The following is a 21,904-nucleotide window of genomic DNA, read 5'->3' on the forward strand; positions in this document are numbered from 1 at the left end:
CAGATACTTACTATCTCGGTAACTGGACAGATCCTTTTGCTGCCTCAGTTTCCTCAACTGTAAAGTGGAGAAAATGATACTTACCTCCCAGGATTGCTGGGATAATCAAATGAGCTGACGCGTGCATGGTGTGCGAGCCCCGAAATGCTGCATGATGTCAGTCATTATTAATAGACGGGTGCTTTGAGGCAGATAATGAAAAACCGAGTAACCCTGAGGTCACTTGTGTTGGGCTTTGAAATATAATAGATTATTGTTTGCTTGTTTGTTTTGCAGCACGAGGTTTTAAAACATAGTGGATAGATTTTTTAAAATTGTTATATTTTATATAATTTTATATTTATTTATATCATTTATTTAATATCATTATATTTATATTTGTTATATTATATTTATATTTATTCTATTATATAAATTTTATATTTATTTATTTAATATTATATTTATATTTGTTGTATTATTTTTATATTTATTGTATTATATAAATTTTATATTTATTTATTTAATATTATATTTATATTTGTTGTATTATTTTTATATTTATTGTATTATATAAATTTTATATTTATTTATTGTGTTACATAAATTTTATATTTATTTTGCAGCCCAAGGCCCGGTGAGGATCACGAATGAACTTGGAAATGACCTTAAAGGTCATCTTCTAGACCAACTGTCCCGTTTTACAGATGAGGAAACTGAGGCTTGGGGGGATTACGCTTCTGAATCCAAAGTCAGACAGGTAGCACACGGGAGAATCAAGCTTTGAACTCACGTGCTCCGCAGGAGCCAGAAGTCCAGCCCGGGAAAGCGGGAAATGTCAGAGGGCAGACGGGTCACCGCCCCCCCATCCCCCCATCCCAGCAGAGAGGGTGCCCCAGGAGCAGAGGGTGAGAGGGCAGAGGAAGAAGGTCCCAGCTTAGCATTTTGCTCAGCCTCCACACTCCCAACTGTCCCAACCTCAGCCTCCTCTGTTTCAGGTGCAAACTTTGGTCTGGGGACTGGCAGTGACCCAGGTTCTGCCCTTAGGGAGAGTAGGGAGACGTGAGCGGTAGACACCCCCCTTCCCCCGCCTCGCCGCCCCCTGGCACTGCCCGGATTTCCTCGGCGTACCCTCCCTTCCCCTACCATCACACGTACCTCCCACCGCCAGGCTCTTTAATAAGATGGCCCTTTAACTCAGTCCAACCCCTCCCCTAAAAGGTTTAGCGTGGGGCACTCTGGGAAATGTAGTTCCCTCCACCCCTGGCCTTGACCTTGACTCCCAAAGGGCCTTAAGTGGAAGCCTTGGACGGAGCGGGAAGAGGGAATGAGGTCTATTTTGTTGTATTGATCCTCTCCCCAAAGGGCTTCAGAGCTTGCCTATAGGAAATAGGGGTAAGGAAGGGCCCCTGGAGCAGACAAAGAAACTACAACTCCCAGCAAGCCTTTAGCCTCCTCCCAGAGCACGGCGGGGAAGGCCCCACCCCTCGGTGAGAGAGCTCCCGGGCTTTCTTGTTGTTCCCAGACCGAATCGATTTCAGACCGATTGGCGCGAGCCGGGGATTGCTACTGTAGCAACTCACGGTTACAATCTTTCCCTTCCTGGGAGCCTAGGAGAACCCCCAAGGCCTACTTAGTCCCCTATTCCGAGGCTCTGGGGAGTTTACTTACAAAGTTTGTTAAAAGGAATAACTCAAGTAAAGCGCTTCGCAAAACTTCAACGGCCACTTACAGCTATCTCTGGTCACTGCCCGACCCGCGCTACTTGAAGCAAAGTGCCGTTTCCTGGAAATATTTCGCTTAGGAAACATGAAGACTTTGGGGCCGCTCTGGTGTCGGGACTAACAAATAAAGAGGCGGGAAGTTGGGGAAAACCCGACCTTTTCTTCTTCTTGGAGACGTCTGTGGAGCCGGTAGTTCCGCAGGTCTCCCTCCCAGGTGGGCAGGAAGTGCTCGGAATCTTGCGAGTTCTGAGAGGACGTCTTTGGGCGTGACCCGGCTCTCAGATCGCTCGGACTTCACTCTGTCTTATTCTAGGAAGCAGGAAACTCCCATTCCTTGTCTGCAGCGATCGAACCAAACTCTCCTTGGCTAGTCCGGGTGGTTTCGTCTCTTACCTGTACAATAGACCCCAAACATTTTTTTTTTTTTAAATTTATTTTTATTTATTTATTTATTTTGCTGACGCGGTTGGGGTTAAGTGACTTGCCCAGGGTCACTCAGCCAGGAAGTGTTACATGTCTGAGACCATATTTGACTGGGGTCCTCCTGACGTCAGGGCTGGTGCTCTATCCACCTAAACATCTCTTTTAACCGTCAGTCTCCGCTTCATTTTATGTTGATTACTTTTGTTGTTACTTGCGTCCACCTTTCCGTGACCCCATTTTGGGGTTTTCTTAGCAAAGATACTGGAGTGAGCTCAACTGCTTTTACAAATGAGGAAATTGAGCAAACAGAGTGACGTGGCTCGGCCAGGGTTACACAACTGGGAAGTGTCTGAGACCACATCTCCGGGCCCAGACATTCTGTCCCTTTCACCGCCTTGTTGCCCAAAACTTGTTCAAGTTCTTAATTTGATTTGATTCAACAATAACGCTTGCTTGATGTGCTATATTTTAGGAATAAAAAGACAATTAGGAAAAAGTCCTTGACTTCAATGAACTTATATTCCATTGGGGAGAAAACATTATTTACCCATGCAAACACCCCCACATTTTGGGAAGAAGGGCACAGATCTAGTCTGAAAGTCCATCTGTTCTCAATATAACTGGTATTCCAGAGGACACAAAGAAAGGATGAGTGGAATGGGGGCATAACAGTATCAGGCATGGGTTTTTGGACAAAGTCAACCTGTAAATCACTGGTGCTGTGAGTGGAGCCATAGGGAAATTGATGGTAGCACCCTTATAGATGCAATGGAAATAATGATTTGATTTGACTGGGAGAAAAAAAAGTGGAAACCATATTATAGAAGGTAGGGAGAATGGGTATAAAGCAGGCGTTTGTAAGTAGAGTGCCAGGGCCAGCCTGAAGCAAAAATGTACAAAAAGGAATTCATAGGGCATAGGAGAAATACTGGGATGGGATGGGACAGGACAATTGATGTTGGGGAAGGGATTCCTTTCGTTTCCCCCACTTTGTCTATTTTCCACTTTGCACAGAACCGGATGGATGCAGTGCTGGGGTAGAATCTAGCTACTGCCTGAATACACCAGCTCTAATTTATCCTTTGGGATCCATGTGAGTGAGCAGCTAAATAGCATCATAGAACACTGGACCTGGAGTCGGGAAAACTCATCTTCGAGAGTTCAAATCTGGCCATAGACACTAGTTGTATGTGATCCTAGAGAAAGTTATTTAAAGTTATAATTATAAAATTAATTTTAAAAATAAAGTATAAAAGATGGGGGGAAATTTTATTTAAGCCTGTTTGCATCAATTTCCTAATCTGTAAAATGAGCTGAAAAAGGAAATGGCAAACCAAGCCAGTACTTTGCCAAGTAAGTGCCCCTCTCCCCGTGGGTCATGAAAAGTCAGACACAGTTGAAAATGACTCAACAAATAGTGGCAGGAACTGGAAACTGAATGGATGCCCATTGGTTGGAGAATGGCTGAATAAGTTATGGTATATTAATATTATGGAATATTATTGTTCTATAAGAAATGATCAGGAGGATTTCAAAAAGGTCTGGACTTACATGAAGTGATGCTGAGTGAAACGAGCAGGACCGGAAACGGTTGTACATGACAACCACAACACTATTCAATGATCAGTTCTAATATATGAGGCTCTTTTCAACATCAAGGTGATTCAGGCCAGTTCCAATGGATTGTGATAAAAAGAGCCATCTGCACCCAGAGAGAGGACTGTGGGAACTGAGTATGGATCACAACATAGCATTTTCACTTTTAAAATTGTTATTTACTTGCATTTTGCTTTTTTTCTCTTTTTTTTCCTTTTTGATCTGATTTTTCTCATGTAGCATGATAAATGTGGAACTATGTATAGAATAATTTTACATGTTTAACATTCAGACTTGCTGTGGAGACAAAAAATTTGGAACACAAGATTTTGCAAGGGTGAATTAAAAGGCTGAAAATTATGCAAATATTTGAAAATAAAAAGCTTTATTTTTTTAAAAAGAAAATGACTGAATAACAGTGTCTCCCAGAATTGTTGTGAAAAATCAAATGAGATTTGTAAAGTGCATGTCTCACAGTAGGAGCTTGATGAATAAATTCTTATTTCTTTTCATCTTTTCCTTTTTCCCTCTTCCCTCCCCATCCCCATCCCCCAGGTGAGCTCACCATCTGTCAGCTTGTCTCTGGGAATGAGAGGAGTCATTCTAGACAGAGAGTTGGGAAGAGAAACTAATAATGGGTGATCAAGAGAGCAGTATATATGGATAATCAACGGATATCTGCAGAGGCTATGCAGGGGAAAAGCATTGTTTGGCAACCAATTCCAGAGTAGCTGAGTACAGTATAAAATATTTTGTGGGGGTGGATGAGCTGCATTTCTATATTGCTTAGATCCTAGAGTAGGGATTCTTAATCTGAAGGCTGTGAACTTTGCAAATTTGAGTTTCTTTGTAATCCTGTATATTTTGTATTTTTACAAATATTCTGAGAAGGGACACATAAGCTTCAGCAGATTGGCAGAGGTCCATGGCTAAAAAAAGGTAAAGAATCCTTGTCCTAGAGGGTGCCTGTCTTCTTTCCCAGAGCACTGGCCTTTTCCTCCCAGACTCCCAGAGTTTCTCACTTCAGCCATCCTATAACTTTTTCCTTGAATCCCAGCCCTTCTGTTTTCCACCTACCTGAACTTTCTTTGTCTTCTCCCCACTTTGCCCTTTACCCACATGCTCCCAAATTAGAACCCCCGGAGGCACTGCAGAAACAAGGAGCTGTTTTGGGGGTGCTGCTGCCAGCAATGCAGCTCCCTTATTCCACTGGGAAGAGGAAAGGAAAAGTCTGCAGATGCAAACCTGGATGTGGGACAAGAAAACAGCTGAACTCATGGTTTCTTAGGGACTCTTTAAGTGAAATGTATCTTAGAATAGATTCCTTTTAGTCCTTGCTCATTCATATCATCACCGTGGGGAAAAATGGTCTAGATGACCTTTCAGAGTCTTCGCCAACCTGAGGGCTCCATGATTCATGACAGTTTTCCAGAAGGCAAAATAATTCAGACTTGACAGGGACCTTACAAATCACCTAATCCCATTTTACAGGGGAGGAAACGTAGGCCCAGGGAGAATATCCACAGTCACACAGGCAGTAAAGTAAATAGCAAGGACAGAATTTGAATCCAAATCTTTTTTTTTTTTTTATTAATAGCTTTTTATTTTCAAAATATATGCAAAGGGGCATCGAAGTAGCCCAGTGGAGAGAGCACCAGCCCTGAAGTCAAGAGCACCTGAGTTCAAATCTGATCTCAGACTCTTAATACTTCTTATCTATGTGACCCTGGGCAAGTCACTTAACCCCAGTTGCCTCAGGGGAAAAAATACACACACACACACACACACACACACACACACACACACACACACAGAAAGAAGATAGTTTTTCAGCATTCATCTTTGCAAAACCTTGTGTTCCATATTTTTGTCCCTCCCTTACCCTCTCCCCTAGATAGCAAGTCTATATGTTAAACAAGTACAATTCTTTCATACATATTTTCACATTTATCATGCTGTGCAAGAAAAATCAGTTCAAAAAGGGGAAAAATGAGAAAAAAAGCAAGCAAACAACAAAAAAGGTGAAAAATTATGTTGTGATATACACTCAGTCCCCACATTGGAATTGACCTGAATCACCTCATTCTTGAAAGAGCCATGTCCATCAGAATTGATCATCACATAATTTTCTTGTTGCTGTGTATAGTGTTCTCTTGGTTCTTGTCTCTCCAGACCTTTCCAAAATTCTCCTGCTGATAGTTTCTTATAGAATGATATTCCATAACATTAATGTACCACAATTTATTCAGCCATTCTCCAACTGAAGCGTATCCACTCAGTTTCCAGTTTCTAGACACTACAAACAAACAAAAAAAAAGGGTTGCTACAAACATTTTTGCACATGTGGGTCCTTTTCCCTTTTTTATGATCTCTTTGGGATACAGGCCCAGTAGAAACACTACTGGATCAAAGGATATGCCCAGTTTGATAGTACTTTGGGTATAGTTCCAAATTGTACTCCAGAATGGTTAATCCAAATCTGACCCAGAGACAGTGTTTTTTTCCATTGTATCTTGCTACTCTCCAAAGAGGTGGGGTATTGGCAAAAGGTCATTCGTGGGGACAGGAAACAATATAGAAATATTGAGAGGGGATAGGATGAAGAACTAGGAAAGCAGATTCTCCCATATTTTAGGTTATCAGAAATCTTCTAGGAATTAAAGAAACCACAGGTTTAGAGGGGGATTCCACTCATGGAGGAGATTTCTTCTTCAGCTGGGAATTTTGGAGAGGGGATTCATGGTCCTGGTTGTTTAGGAAGTGGATGAGACAACCTCTAAAGCCTTTTTAAACTTTGTAATTTCTTGAGTTTACAAATCAACTTTTTGGTTTAAACAACTGGAATACAAGCTTAAGAAATTCAAGATTGAAAATCCAAAGCTCCAAACATTCCCAGAATTCATTACCTTGTACTTCTTCATTAGCAGTTTTCAATTCTTGGAAGCATTTGTTAAGGCGCCGTTGTGAACAATCAGGTGGAAAATATGGGTTTTAACTCCTATCTTTGGGAAGTTGAAGACAAGGCAGAGAGCTGGAAGTAATTATCAATAATAATTGATATTTCTATAGCCCCCTTAAGGTTTGCATATCTCATTTGAGCTCTGCCACAATCTTATGAGGTAGCTACATAGCACAGCACATAGAGGCTAGAGCTGGAGCTAGGAAGATTTGAATTCAAGTCTAGCTTCAGATACTTACTAGCAGTTTAATGGAGACAAGTCACTTTAATTGTGTGATTCCATTTCCTCACCTGTCAAACAGGGATCCTAATTATAACTAGCTTTTGTATACTGTTTTTTGAGATTTGCAAAATGACTGAGAAATAACATCTCATTTTATCCTCACAAGAAGCCTGGATGGTAGGTGCTGTTATTATCCCTATTTTATAGATGGGAAAACTGAGGCTTAGTAGAGGGTAAGTGACTTAGCCATGGTACCTCAGCTAGTAAATGCCAGACATAAGAACTGATTGAAGATGATCCTGACTTCAGATGTAGCCTTCTGTCCAATGTACCAGCAGGTAGTCCCTACTTTCCTGCTATGGTACTTTAAGAAAATTGTTACTACTTTCAGTTTACTATCAGAATAATCAGATTAAAAAGCTCAAGTTTTGTGACATTCAGAGTTTACTCAGTGTGGTTTGCTAGAAAGAGTAGTAGTTCTGGAGTCAAGTGATTTAGATTCAAAGTCATGGTATATGAATGTAATGGAATATTATTGTTCTATAAGAAATGATGACCAGGTTGATTTCAGAAAAGCCTGGAAAGACTTAGATGAACTAAAGCTGACCAAAGTGAGCAGAACCAAGATGATATTGCACAAAGTAACAAAAAGATTATGTGATGATCAATGTGATGAACTTGGCTCTTCTCAACAATTTGGTGATTCAAGGCAATTCCATTAAATTTGGAATGGAAAATGTCATCTGCATCCAGAGGGAGAACTATGGACTGAATGTGAATCAAAGCATCTTTTATTTGTTTGCTTCTTTCTTTCTGGTTTTTTTTTTTTTCTTCCCTTTTGGTCTGATTTTTCTTGCACAACATGACAAATATGGAAATATGTTTGAAAGGACTATACATATTTAACCTTTATCAGATTGCTTGCTGTTTTGGGGAGGGGAGAGGTAAAGTAGGAAGAGAAAAAATGTAGAATACAAAGTCTTACAAAAATTAATATTGAAATATCTTTACATGTAGTTGGAAAAATAAAATACTATTAAGAAAAAAAAAGATTTGGATTCAAATCCCCTCATGAATATCTGAATTTTGTGACTTTATTTATTTTCTTTGCTTAGCTGGATTTCTTATTCTACAGATGTGGAAGTCAGTCACTTTCTCCTGCATTGCAAAGTGACTAATAGAGCTCAAAGATGACCATCCTCCCAGATGTACTTATCTCATCTTCCCTTTGTCTTTGAGGTCCTTCAAGCTCTAGTTTCCAATAATTGTAAATTCAATGAAAACAATTTATATTTTTGCATTTTCCGCAGAATGTAACACAGGGCACAGGATATGGAAGATACTTACTAATTAGCTGACAGTTTAGGGATAGGAAGCAATCTAAGTTCTGGAATTAATGTCACTAGGAGAGTTTTCTTAAGGTGAACTTCCAAAACTATGTCACCCCCTACTCATTAAACTTCAGGGACTCCCTATTATCCCCAAGATAAAATCTTCTGTTTGATATTAAACTCTTTACAACCTTGCCTACCTTTCCAGTCTCCTTATACCCCACAAACTCTATGATGCAGAGACAATGGCTTTTTTGCTGTTCCATGGAGCCATTCCCTCTCTTTAATTTAGGTGTTTGTTCTGGTTGTCCCTAGTGCCTCCTGGCTTCCCAGTGTCCTTCCAATTCTGAGCAAAATCCTACCTTCTCCTACAGGAAGCTTTTCCCTGGTGCTCCTTAATTGTAATGCCTTCCTCTGAGGAGAATCTCTACTTTATCCTTTATGCTGTTTTTGTGTCTTGTCTCCCCATTAAATTGTGAACTTAAGAGTTGTCTTTTGCCCTTGTATTCCCTATACTGAATACTGTACCTAACACATGCTTGTTGAGATACTGTTTTCTTCACCTAGGCATTCATTCAGGGTCCTTAATGACCTGGTCCAACCTACTTATGGCCCATCACTCCCCTTTATATATCTAGATTCTAGCCAAATTCCTGCTACTCCTAAAAGTAGAATACTGGAGACTATGCTCTCCTGGATACCTACTTCTCGCTGCCTTTTTATGATACTACTTCCCTACTGGTCCTCCTCCCACTATTTCTTCTCAGCCTCCTTTGCTATATTATTACCCAGGTCATAGCCCTTCTTTTCTCCTGTCCCAATCTCAGATTGTGCAGAGGTTAGAAGTCTTGAAAAAAGACCTGAGCTCAAACGTGGCTGGCTCTCAGATTCTTACTAGTTGTGTGATCTTAAACAAGTCACTTAACTTCTGCTTGCCTCAGTTTTTCAGCTGTAAAATGGGAATAATAGATGCTTAGCACAGTGCCTAATATATAGTAGATACTTGATTTTTATTCTCTTTCTCCCCATCCCCAAATGCAGGGGTCTTCTAAGTGTTTTCTCTCAAGGCTTTTACTTGGTGAATTCATCAACTGCCATGTAAGTGACAGCCCTAGTTTCTCTCCCAAGAGTTTCTAGTTACTCATCACGAACAGCCTAGTAGACATTTCAAACCCGATGTTCCATAGACGATGAATATATCCAAAATGGAACTCATCTTTCCCCCCACAACTCCTCCCTCTTCTGATCTTCCCTGCTCTATTATTTCTTCCTGTCACCCTGTTCCTATCCTTTGCTCCTTTTTCTCCCTCCCTTCACTTAGCCTACCACTTACAAACTTGTTTCTATTTCCATAACATCCCTTCCATCGGTTCCCTTTTCAGAACTCATAGCCATCATCCTAATTCACCTCTCATTCAGATCATTACATTAGACTCTTAATTGCTCTCCTTGTCTCAAGGATCTATCCACTGAGATTCATCTTCCAGCAACAATCAATGTCATTCAAATGCTTTTTTTCTAAAACATGGGATTGATCATGTCACTTCCTTAATGAATTCCAATAGCTTTCTATTACTTCTCAGGTCAAATAGAAACTCCTCTTTTGGCTTTTAAAAGTCTTTATAATCAAGTTTCTAACCTACATTTTCAGTCTTCCATATTGCTCCCTTCCCATATATACTCTTGGGTCCAACCAGACTTATCTTCTTTCTGGTCTTCATCTTCCCTCTCCTATACTTGGAATTCACTCACTCCTTACCCATGCCTCTTATAATCCCAAGGTTCCCTCAGTCCCAAATCCCTTATCCTAAGTCCCTCAGAGTATCACTTTCTCTATGAAGACTTTCTTCATCCTCCAAGATGCTAGCTCCTCTCTGCCCACAGAAATTACTTTGTATTTATTTTTTATATACTTATAGGTCTACATATTATTTCCTGATAGAATACACTTCTGAGACCAAAGACTGTTTCATTTTTTCTCTTTATGTTCCCAGTACTCAGCATAACACTTGATGCCTAGTATGTGCTTAATAACTGCTTTTTAATGGGTTGATTCTCGTCTCATCTTTCATTATCGTGGATGGCAAGACAGCGCATCGGAAGAGTGGTAAAGAGATAAGCACAAGCCATTGGCTTAACCTTGGTTTAGGTTAAGATTGACATCGGGTGACAAGGTTATGTAGAGACATTGAGAGGCAAGGCTGGCCCAGACTGGGTGCTCAATAAAACTCAATGTTTTGCGTGTCCCAGACCCCTTTTGCAGTCTGGGAAAAGCTACGGACCCCTTCTCTGATTAATGTTTTAAAGTGCATAAAATTAAATATATAGAATTATCTAGGAAACCAATTATGTTAAAATAATAACAAGTTATTCAAAAGACATTTTAAGTTTTCAAATCCCAGGTAAAGAATTTCTGCTCTAATTGTATAATCTTTTGGTCCTTAGAGAAAAAAAAAGGCACAAAAGGCTTTGTGAAGTAGGTGTGAGTTCACAGAAAGTTATTTCCTAACTATTTTCAAAGAAAATGTTTGAAACTGCAGGTGTCAGGTAAAGAGGAAAACCCAAGTAGGGGATCCTGCTATCTGCAGCTAGTTTATAGAAAGAAAAAAAAATCCAACCCAAGAGCCACATGGAGGCTGCTTTACTCTGTCCTCTAGTCTCCTGTAGGGATGTTACTTTCATCTAGAAGCAGGGCTCTCTCAGAATAATGGAAAATCACTTCCAGACCAATCACATGGTCAGGGGCAGATGTGCCCATGGGACAACTGGCTTAAAGAATAACTTGGCTTTTTTGTATCTGGGAGGAGGGAAGATGGGGAGTGGGATGGGAAGCAGAGCCCTGAATCCCCTAGAAATTCTATCCAATGATCTGGTGTTTTATAAATTGGCTGGGATTGCTTCGGGAAAGTTAAACCTAGTGATTAAAAGCCAAACAAATATCACCTCATTTGTTTCTCACAACAACTTTGGGAGGTTAAGTGCTATTCTCATCTTCATTTTCAGAGGAGGAAAAAAGTGAGATAAACAAATTAAATGTCTCCCATCAATCACCTCAGACTGTCCATGTCCCCAGGAACAAAGTCCCGACAGAGACCAAAATGATATTGGAGTTGTTTGCCATTTCCTTCTTTAGGATGTCCCCATTTTACAGATGAGGGACCCAGGCAAATAGGGGTTAAGTGGCTTGCCCTGGGATGACACAGCTAGCAAATCTGAGGCTTGATTTGAATTGAGACCTTCCTGATTCCTAGCCTGGTGCTCTAGCCACTGCCCCACCTAGCTTCCCCAAGGTTCACATTAGCTGTGAATAAATCGGAGGCTGTATGAATTTAGGACTTGCTAAGCCCAGGTCCAGAGATCTATGTGTTGCACCAGCAACTGCCTGTGAGAGTAGTGGACTTTGCTTTATACAATAAGCGTTATTGTATAATGATGGGGCTAGTATGGCTTCCAAGATCCCTTCCAGCTCACCATCTAGAGTAGAGATGCCTAATTAGGCAGATCCATGTAGCAGGTGTAGAGGATTTCTCAAGAACAGATGAGACAAGGACCCCGGTCTCAGGGGCTAAAGAGGTTGAACATACAGTCGGGGTAGAAGGGGAGACTTTTATACTGGGATAACAACAATCCTCTTGATTGTTTGGTCAAGTCAACCTTCTTCCTCTAAGAGGGCAAGACTGGAAAATATTAGGGTTTGTTTTTTAAGGGAAATTGAGGCTCAATTGTACCTCAGGTGGGTACGAGAACAACAGGGGTGTGACTCGATCTCGGATCTGTTCTGGGATTCCTTCTTTCAGTTCACTTCATTACCAGATCCAGCCGAGACGTTTCTCTCCTTCCGTAGCAGGGAGGCCCCCGGCCTTGGGCCCGTGCCTCGTTCGCTCCTCTGTCCAATCCAGCTTGCAGAACTCTGGGCACTTGGCCAACCTCAGCTCCAGATTCCTTGGGCTTTGTGGGTTAGAACTGATTAGTTTCTCCCCGCCCCCCACCCCATTTCCTACCCCCTGCCCGGGTACGGGGAGGTTGCAGGCCTGAACTTCGGAAGGCGGGGAGACGAGCCGGAGCCCAGGAACCCCGGGTCGCGAGGGTGGGGTGGAGACCCCTTCTGTTATGGAACTGTCTGGTCTTTAAGCGCACTCTGAGCTCCGTCCCCGGTGCCGGCCAGCAGCTGTACAACAGCTGGTGTACTTCATAGTTGAGCGGGGGTCCCCACCCCCTGCCAAGTTTGCGTTTCAATTTGACTGCTCTCCAGCCTTCTCGGAGGTGCAGGTACCCACGACGTGGACCGGTGCATTGCAGACCGCTTGGCCATAACAGCTCCATTTCACATCTGCTACCCAAAGGTTAATCAATCCTCTCCCACCCCCACCGCCATCCCCTTTGCCCGTGACAGCGGCCGGGGGAGATCTGCATTCTGGGAATGGCGGTTCCTCAGCCCCCTTCGCCCTCCTTTATCAGGAGACCCCTCCAACGCTACATATACTACAAGACCCACAATGCTCACCCCGGCCCGCGCCGCGCCCTGGGGGTTGTAGTCCCTCTTCTCCCAGCTCTCTGTGGTCGATTTGGGCAGAGCGGGGCCCCAGACTCCATTTCCCAGCATGCCCAAAATAAAGAGGGAGGGGGAATGAAGAGGATGGAGGGGTGGGGGGGCAGGAGAGGGTATGAATGGGGAGGGGGCAGCCGACCCCCGCTCCCTATCCGGAGCATCCTGCCTTCAGACCCGCGCCTGGGGTGGGGGTGGAGAAAAGAGAAGCGAGAGGAGGGAGAGGAGGGGAAGGCAGCTCGCCCAGCCAGAGAAGGGAGGAGGGAGGAGCAGAAGGGAGGAGGAGGAGGAGAAGGAGGAGAAGGAGGAGGAGGGAGGGGACTCTCTGTGGCGGCGGCGGCAGCGGCGGCGGCGGCGGCGAGCGGAGGGGGGCCGGCGGACCTAACGGATCTGGGGCGCAGGCTGCTGCTGCTGCTGCTGCTGGTGTTGCTGGTGCTGCTGCTGCCGCTGCTGCGGCCACTGCTAGGGCTGGGAGGCAACTACGGCTGCCTGCACCAGCACCCCTAGGACTGGAAGGAGGAGGACGCGGCGGCGGCGGCGGGGATGGCACCCAGGTACCTGGGCGGGGATGCGGGAAGGCGGCGTTGTGGGATGTTGGCGCCCCGAGCCGGGGCTTTGTCCCCGCCCCGGCAACTTTCCCCTCGGGGACCGGCGCGCCGGGCTCCCTGCTCTGGAGCCACGTGGGGGGAGGGGGCGCCCAGAGGGAGGGGAGGCGCCCCTCCCCCGACCGCTGCCTTCGGGGCCGTCAGACCCGCTCTGGCCCCTGCCCAGCCCGTTCCCCAGGGACCAGAGTTGCCAAGGTGACGATCGTCCCCCACTCTTTTTCTTCCCCTCCCCCTAACTCCAGCACACTCCCAACCTTCCTTCCCCCTTGGGACACAAGGCAGCCTGGCCTTGCCAAGCCTTCCAAAGTCCTTAAGCGAAGACTTGGGGTTCAGCTGTGTCTGGACTTGACAGCTGATCTTCCCGGTACTAGGGAGATGACAGAGAGCAGGACTTCTCTGGCCTCTGGAAACTCCGAAAACTCAACGAGATGCGGAAAAGGCTCAGCCCAGGAGGGACTCGGTCCCATTGTTTTGTCCCGGGGTACTCCGTGCTCCTGTGGAAGCAGACCAAACTTGTCAGACCCAGTTCAGTTGTTCCTTGCTCTCTGGCCATGGTTTCCCCTCCCACCCCATCCCCCCAGCTCGCACCACTCCCACCCTCTCCTAGAACCTGCTTCTCACTTCCTTTGGCCTACAAGTAAGTCACTAGCCTGCCTTTTATCTGTTCAAGCTTGCCTTCTGGTTCCTGTTTCTTGACGCTGGGCTGTATCTACCGTTTCTCCAGCTCCCCTCTTTCTTTGGCCCCTTCTTTTTTTTCCAATGCACAGAGCTTAAAGGAGAAGGAGGGGGAAGGAGATCCAAAGTGAGACGTGGTATAAAGAGAATTGTTTAATTATTTTGCAGCTTTTTCATTTTTTTTTTTTTTTCGATTCCTTCCTCCCTCCCCCCCAAACCAAGTCTTGTCTGTTTGGAAGAAGCCACCAAAGTTGTTCTTGGTTAACTTATCTTCCTCTGGGGCAGTTATTCGGGAAGCTGGTGATCTCTCCCCTCCCCCCCCCCAGCCTACTCCAATAATTTCTTCCAAGTGGGATCTGAAGATCCCCAGAGACAAAGTGTTTGGGGAGAAACTTCTCATCTTGAAATTGCCAGGCAAAGAGAGCTGTGAGGGGGGCAGGTAGCTATGACTGGGGCATGAGTCTCCTGGATTCTTCTGCTTCTACTGCAGACTGCTCGAGTGATGCTTGCAAAATGTTTTGAGCTCTTTGGAGAGAGGCAATCTCTGTAGGCGGTGATCTCTGTTCTAAGGGAGAGCTGAAGGAGAAGGTTACCAGGAACCACACGGGTCCCTCCAACCTTGGGTGTACACATGCATGAGCGGGCATTTGGTGTGGTGGTGGAATTTCACGGTGGTGGATGAATTGTTTCCTGGATGCCATCTCCCTGCTCTGAAGTCAAGACCTAGCTTTAACCTGAATGGAATCAAATGCACATCAATCCCCAACCTCAGAAGAGATGTCATACTTTATTAAGGTGTTTTTGTTGTTCTGAACCTATGAAAGCTCTCCTTTGGAGTCCTATCTATCGGTAATTTTCTGTCCTCCAGCCCAGTTTCTGAGCAAAGTATGTGGGAGAGTGAGGCTCTTGGGGATTTTTCTGGGTCCTGAATAAGCTGTCTTGATCCAAACCATATGGGCCCCTCACCTTCCATGGTAGCTAAGAAAAGAAAGCTATTACTCTTGTAATTTGAGAATGAAGGGAGGAAAGGTTGGGGTGGGGGGTGTCAGAGGCACATTTTTCTTTCCAAGGGAAGCCTCCTTCCTCTAATCTTAGGTGTAAGTGTGCATGGACGAGCAGGCCATTCCATGTGGTGGAGTTGGGGAGTTGGTGGATTATGGTGTATTTCCTGGATTCCCAAAGTGTTCACAAATCAACCTAAGTGAGCTCCTGAAACAGTGGAATCCAAGGTGCATCAGTTCTTAAGGCCACCTAATTAAGCCCCCCCCCCAAAAAAAAAAAAAAGGTAAACACACACAGACATACATGAACACAAACAAAGCCTATGGAGAGAGGAACTTCTTAACAGGAACTAGCAAGGCTGGCAGAACAGACTGCCTTGGTCTGAAATTGCTGATGGTTTATAGCTCTTAGCAGTGGGATATTTACCTCCAGTTCTCTTTTGCTCAGGTTTTAAACGAGAGAAAATTCAGGGCTAATAGGATTAGTAACAAAGGGAGGAGTTCAAATAGAAAGTAGGAAAACTGGTCCTTTTCCTAAGAGTTTCTTGTGATGGGGAATGAGAAGCCACTCTAGTTGAAGAATTTGGGGAAGATAAGGAATAAGTTCTTCTGGCGGAGGAGAGGTCAGAGAAAATTCAGGGCTAATTGGATTAGGACTAATAGAGCTAGTAACATAAAGGGAGGAGTCCAAATAGAAAGTGGGGAAACTGATCCTTTCCCAAAGAGTTTCTTGTGAAGGGGATTGAGAAAGAAGCCACTCTAGTTGAAGAACTTGGGGAAGAAAAGGAATACATTCTTCAGAGGGAGGAGAGGTCTTTTTCTTCACCTCCTTCTACTTTGCTTCCTTCTGGCCATTTCCAGGAAGAGAGCTCTTTCTGCTTTTCTTCAGGCACTCATGTCCTATTGTTCAGCTGATGATATAGATGTTTTATTTGCTCTCAGACCCACTCAAGCAGCCTTAATCTTTCGGAAATTCAATGTTGACATTGAAATCCGCTGACAAAATTAGCCTGTAGCTGCTTAATAGAACACTGAATTGAAAGACCTTAGGACTAGAGGAGTAGATGAAATTGCTTTTCTAAAATGACTTCAAGTTCAGGCTTTTTTTTTGCAAAAGGAGACTATGGCTCGGTAGAGGCCTGAGGGGTCAGGTTTGTGCAAAGACCTCTTACTGAAGGCCTGAAACAGATGTTGACAACCTCAAACAAAGAGAAGGGTAAGACTGAGTCAGGCCAGATTCCAAGGGAGCCAAAACATCTGAAAAGGATTAATAATCACTTGTGTTGAATTTAATACTCAAGTGGTTCTCATTGATTGAGAGATAGCCTCTCACCCATAATGCAGCTTGAAACCTAACTATCCCTGCCCATCAACTATAACTTTCGTCCTCCAGAAAGTTTTTATAGGCCTCCTCCAATGGATTTTTGGGAGTTTCGTTTAAGCATTTCTTTTTAGAAACTGCTGCCTTTTGTTTTGACATTACATTCATTTCTGAATGCTCCCCTCTCACCTTCCTTACCCAGTGAGTTTTCCATGTTAGAAAATTAAAAAAACAAAAAAAACTGTTCCACAGAATCAAACATTAACTGTGAAGTATACACACATGCGTATATATGCATTTAATACATTCCCATTTCTTTAGTGAAGGGAAGAAGGAAGGTCTATTTCCTTATTTGAGTCTAACTTAGTGACAACATTGCAATTTTATTTCTCTTTCCATCTTTCCATCTATCTCATGTTATTCATATAACGTCCCTGCCAGGTCCAGAGAATGAGTGTTTTTATCCCCAAGTAGGCAAACTAAGCTTCAGTGAAGTTATTGCCCTATATCACATAGAAGGGCCAGCAGTGGTGCTGGGCTCTGACATTCATGTTGGGATTTCTGCACGGCTCATCCTAAAGGTTTCTGGGTAAATATAGGATCATCCTCTGGAGCAGTTCTCCCCTGAAAGCCAGCAGCCAAGTTCCTTTCAAATTCCCTGGGCTGCTGTAATTTTTAGAACCTTATGGACCCATGTTTGTGGTGATTGTTGATTTTCTGGAAACAAAGGCTCGCTTTCATCCTAAAGAAGTGAAGTATAAGGTTTGAGGAAGACCCATGGACAAACTACTGTGGGAATCTGAATATTAGCAGATGTAGGGACTAGGTTTCTAAGAATAGGGCAGCTAGATGGTGAAGTAGCTAGAGCACCGAGGACTGGAATAAGAAAGACTCAGTCTCACACACTTATTAGCTATGTGAGATTGGTTAAGTCACTTCATCCTACTTGCCTTAGTTTCTTCATTTGTAAAGTGATCTGGAGAAGGAAATGGTAAACCATTCCAGCATCTCTGCCAAGAAAACTCCAAATGGAGTCCCACAGAGACAGACATGAGGTAAAACAACTGAGCATAAGGACCGGACCTATGATTTCATTGCTCAACTCTACCAAGGCAAGTTGGCACCTCTCTTACAATTTCTAATCTTAAAACTTTGCTCAGAGCACTGTGACTTGCCCAGAGTCACCCAGGGTGTTTATGACAGAGTTGAGATGGAAAGTATGAGAAGCAGTATAGATAAAGGCTAGGGAGCTGGCCTTTGAAGTTAGTGAGAGATTAACTTCTGATATTAAGGTTTCAAAGGGCTTTAAAAAAAAAATCTCTTTTGAGTCAATTGTCAATAAATATTAAGTGCCCATCATGTGTACCAGGCACATAGTGGGGTAAGTACTGGAAATTGCATTTAAATAAGTTGAGGCTTAAAGAGATCAGATGATGTGCCTAAGAATCCACAGGGTATGGCTGAGAAATGGGAGTATAACCTGGGACTTTAAGTATCAAACCTTGCTTCCGTTAATAACTCCCACTGTTCCCTTTTGTCTCTAGATGAATGAGTGCCTTCTGCAGTGCTTTGGCTGGGACATCTTTCCTTCAGTTCCCTGTTTGTTTTTTAGCTTTTTCATTCTCCTAAAATTTAGTTTTCTGTATACACACAGTTTCTCTCTCTCTTTCTCTCTCTCATTTCTCTGCTTCTTTCTCTTTCTTTCTGTCTCTTTGCTCTCTCTCTCTCTCTCTCTCTCTCTCTCTCTCTCTCTCTCTCACAAATACACATGTGTACACAGACTCACACACACACACACAAACACACATATCTTGTAATCCAAATGGACTTGTCCAATTCCCTGCGGGAGTTTTAGGGCCCTGTTTATGGATTGTAGACTATTTAATGATAATAAAAGGTGCTTGGCTCTTGGACAAAACAAGCTAAATAACATTTGAGAGGGAGGGAGTTTGCAGCTCGCTGGGTATCAGAGGGAAATTGGGTTTTCATCCAATTTCATTCTATTCACTAATAAGCAATTTCACTACATTTCTTGTTGCTTATTAATAATGTTATGTGCAATTATGAAAATGTATAATTATCATTTTATCACTGAATTTTGATATTATCAGTACAAATTTCTTTCACTGGGCCTGAAGGAAATAGGCAGCATTTGGGGCCACCCCTAATTTCCAATTGATTTTGGGGATGAGGAGACATATATTAAGGTGCCTCATGTGCTCCAGATCCTCTGCTTTTTCTTCTTGTTTAAATTTAATTTCTTTTTTTTTTTTCAGTTTTGCATTCTTCCACTCTTATCCCACCCATTCCTAGTTTATCTTATGACCAGGTGTACCCTACAAAAGGAAACAAACAGTAATGTGATTTGTCTTCTGAGAGATGAGGTCAGTTCTTCCCCCCACCAAAAATAAAGGACAAAAATGTGAAGTTAGCATCCTGAGGATTGCCTAGATTCAAAGCCAGATTTTCAGTAGCCACATGTTGCCTTAGATGAAAGGGATCTTAAGAAATTATTTAGTATTTCTGGCTTCAGAAAATTTAAGTATGATTGTGTTATGTGAGGCACCTGAGAGCTGTGTGTGTGTGTGTGTGTGTGTGTGTGTGAAAGAGAGACAGAGAGAGAGGAGTCAGACGGAGACAAAGAAAGACAGAAAGACAGACTGAGAGAGACAGGGAGAAAAAGACAGAAGAGAGACATAGAGAAACAGACAGAAAGGGGAAGAAAAGAGAGAGAGACTGAGACAAAGAGACAGACTGAGACAGAGGTAGGGAGAGAGACACAGAGAGATAGAAGCAGAGAGACAGAGAGTAGGGGAGGGAGAGACAGACTGAGACAAAGAGAGAAAGAGAGATAGACTGAGAGAGAGACACAGAGAGAGATGGGGGGGGTAGGAGAAGAGGGAAACAAACACACACACATATACATATGGGAGAGGGAGGATTTAAAACCCAGTCTCCAGCTCATTATACAAAGGTTTTTTTCTAATACCCCACCCACAGCACATATTCTTTTGGCAGCAAATCCCCGGCATTCCTGAGGATACACCTCCATCCTCACTCTGGGGATTCAGTGTCTGAGGGAGCAATGGGGGGAGATGTGGCGCTTTCAGGGGAATCCCTGCTTGCACTGGGATTAGTGGAAAAGACGGGAGCATTGTATGCTCACTGTGATTCTAGATAGGGTATCTTCGAAATCATCCAGTCCACTGGTGGTTGGAGATACTCAGGCTAATGGCTTCCCACAGGCCTGCCCAGTGACTTCTCTGGAGGCCCAAAAGTAAATAGCTAATTGATCCTTCGGGACCTGATTTGGTGAGGAAAAATCTACAAGGTGTTTATTTTGGGTGACTACAGGGGGTGTTTTGGGGGAGGGGTAGAAGAACAGGAACAGAAAGTAGATTGGGAAGAACTTAGTGATCTGGCATGGGGTGTGTTTGTGTGTGTTTTGTGGAGAGGGGTACTTAGCAGCCTGTTGCTGGTGTAAAGCCAGACTCCTAATTTCCTCACTATTTCCTCTCCCTGCTTTGTCACCTTTCTCCTTCCCTAGTTCTTTCTGTAGCATCCACAGTACTTAATATTGGAGGGAACAGACTCCCTCCTTCCTCACCTGTCACCCCCCTTAGGGCAGAGCCCGATTGTTACCCCCACAGTCTGCACATATTCCTCAAGTTCAACCAAAGCTGTTCTTTAATATAGTTGGAGAACAGGGGAAAGACAAAGGCATCCTGGGTATTTGTGCTGGGCACTTCAGCTGGAGCGGTAGAGCAGAAATATTGGCAGGCAAAGCCAATGTAGGGGACAAAAAGGCCCAGCCTCTTTTGAGATTCTCCTTTCCTACCCAAATCCCGTGAATTCTGTAGTGGGACTAGGGAAGTGCTTACCATCCCTGGCCCACTTCCCTCCTGAAACATCAAAGCCCCAGGATCCCAAGCCACTACAAAGTCTCAGGTCATTATCATTCCCTGCTGAGAAAAGGGCACTTCATTACTTCATTGCCTGGTTTCCCACATCCTGTATTCTAAAATGAGCTAGAGGCAGATAGTGCTACAGTGGGACCGGAGGTGGGGGTGGGGACAGAAGGACATTTAGAACTTAGGGAGAAATTGAGAGACTGTGAGGGCAAAGTACGGATGATTTTTCTCTATTAAAAAAGAGGAGAAAGTATACTTGGTTATTATCGTGAGGTGTATAGAATGTAACCCATGAGATAAAGGAAGGAATGGGAAACAAGAGACCAGCCCTTTGCCCAAGCAAAAAAGAATAGGAGGGTGGGTGGAGGTGATTGGGAAATAGTAGCCATGGTCTATGATCTTTGGCTCACCTGTGGGGTTCGAAGAAAATGAGCAGTTTCAGGCCAAGGTTTGATGAAGAATTTTTTTTTGTTTTTTTTTTGTTTTGTTTTGTTTTGTTTAAGAAATTTCTTCTGAGTTCCCAAATCACAATGGCAGAGCTTGAGGAGAGTCTGGTTAGCATCTTCTGTTGGATCTCTGTGGGGAAAGACTTCTAGAGGAAATCAGTTTCTTCTTGTGGTATTTTTAGTGGGTTGTCTTTCTGACTCAAGCGTCCAATCTTAGCACTTCCTGTTGGACTCAAGTTTGCACAATTCCCAGCTGTGGTGAGAAGGTTGGTGGGCGTGCTTTGTTTGGAAAATTGACCAAGGCTGAAGCCCCCAGCCAGGAGGCAAAACAGAGAGGGAGGCCCTGCCTGAGCTTTGACCGATAGCAGCCCATTGGCAAAGTGATGTCCAGAACATGGAGCTGTCATAGGGAAAATCATGGAATTAGGATCATGGACCTGCAGCTGGAAGAGGCCTCTGAGGTCATTTGGTCCCACCTCTCATCTTACAGGTGAGGAAGTAGCACTCCTACAGCCTGGAAGCCCTCATTCTCACCTTCTCTTGCCAGAAGATGGGCCACTAGTCCTAGTGGAAAACAGGTGAATGGTTAAAGATGTGAATGTGAACTCTTAGACTTCCCTAATAAGGAAGATGTCCCAATAGAGCCTTATTTACTATACCTGCTGGACCTCAGTTTCTCCATCCTGCCTTTGAAGCCTCTGGGTATTTGGGGAACAGTGCTAACTTCAGGATATTCCCAGAATTCCCCAAAGATATTTAGGTAGAGAAGTCTCAATACAGTGACCTGGTTCTTTTAAGGGACTACCCAGCTTGCAAGTGAAAAAATGAAACCCCATCCTATGAACAGATGAGCAGAGAGGTTCAGGGCAGAGGAACAGAGAACTCAGCACCCATTTGCTGATCTTGACCTTTCCCCCTCCGCCTGTTTTGTTTTTTGTTGGTATTTAGTAAATGTCCTCTGATAAGGGAAGTGAGGCCATGGGTGACTCAGATTATTTCTCTTGGAGTAAAAGTGACATATCTTGTTGTCTGTATGTATTATTGGTATCAACAATCTTTGGAATGATTTTTCCACTCTCTGTGACCTGATTTCTTAGCATCTGCTTCTAGCAAGCTGGGGAACTCCATACTACCTATCTCCCGGAACTTTCTTCCGCTGGCTGC

The 21,904-nt window shown here is 43.7% G+C and overlaps 2 protein-coding genes across 2 annotated transcripts in view; one reads left to right on the forward strand and one right to left on the reverse strand.

The window, feature by feature from the left end:
- The window catches only part of FCSK (fucose kinase), a 32,064-nt gene extending 30,067 nt beyond the window's left edge, over window positions 1–1,997 (reverse strand). Inside the window, 1 exon segment of the mRNA XM_074285951.1 lies at window positions 1,712–1,997. The gene's annotated coding sequence lies outside the window, so the exon portion shown is untranslated.
- Window positions 1,998–13,204: 11,207 nt separating this feature from the next.
- The window catches only part of ST3GAL2 (ST3 beta-galactoside alpha-2,3-sialyltransferase 2), a 64,458-nt gene continuing 55,758 nt past the window's right edge, over window positions 13,205–21,904 (forward strand). Inside the window, exon 1 of the mRNA XM_074284702.1 lies at window positions 13,205–13,335. The gene's annotated coding sequence lies outside the window, so the exon portion shown is untranslated. The remainder of the gene's footprint in view (window positions 13,336–21,904) is intronic.

Source organism: Sminthopsis crassicaudata, chromosome 2 (genome assembly GCF_048593235.1).
Source record: "Sminthopsis crassicaudata isolate SCR6 chromosome 2, ASM4859323v1, whole genome shotgun sequence".
In the NCBI taxonomy this organism is placed as follows: Eukaryota; Metazoa; Chordata; class Mammalia; order Dasyuromorphia; family Dasyuridae; genus Sminthopsis; species Sminthopsis crassicaudata.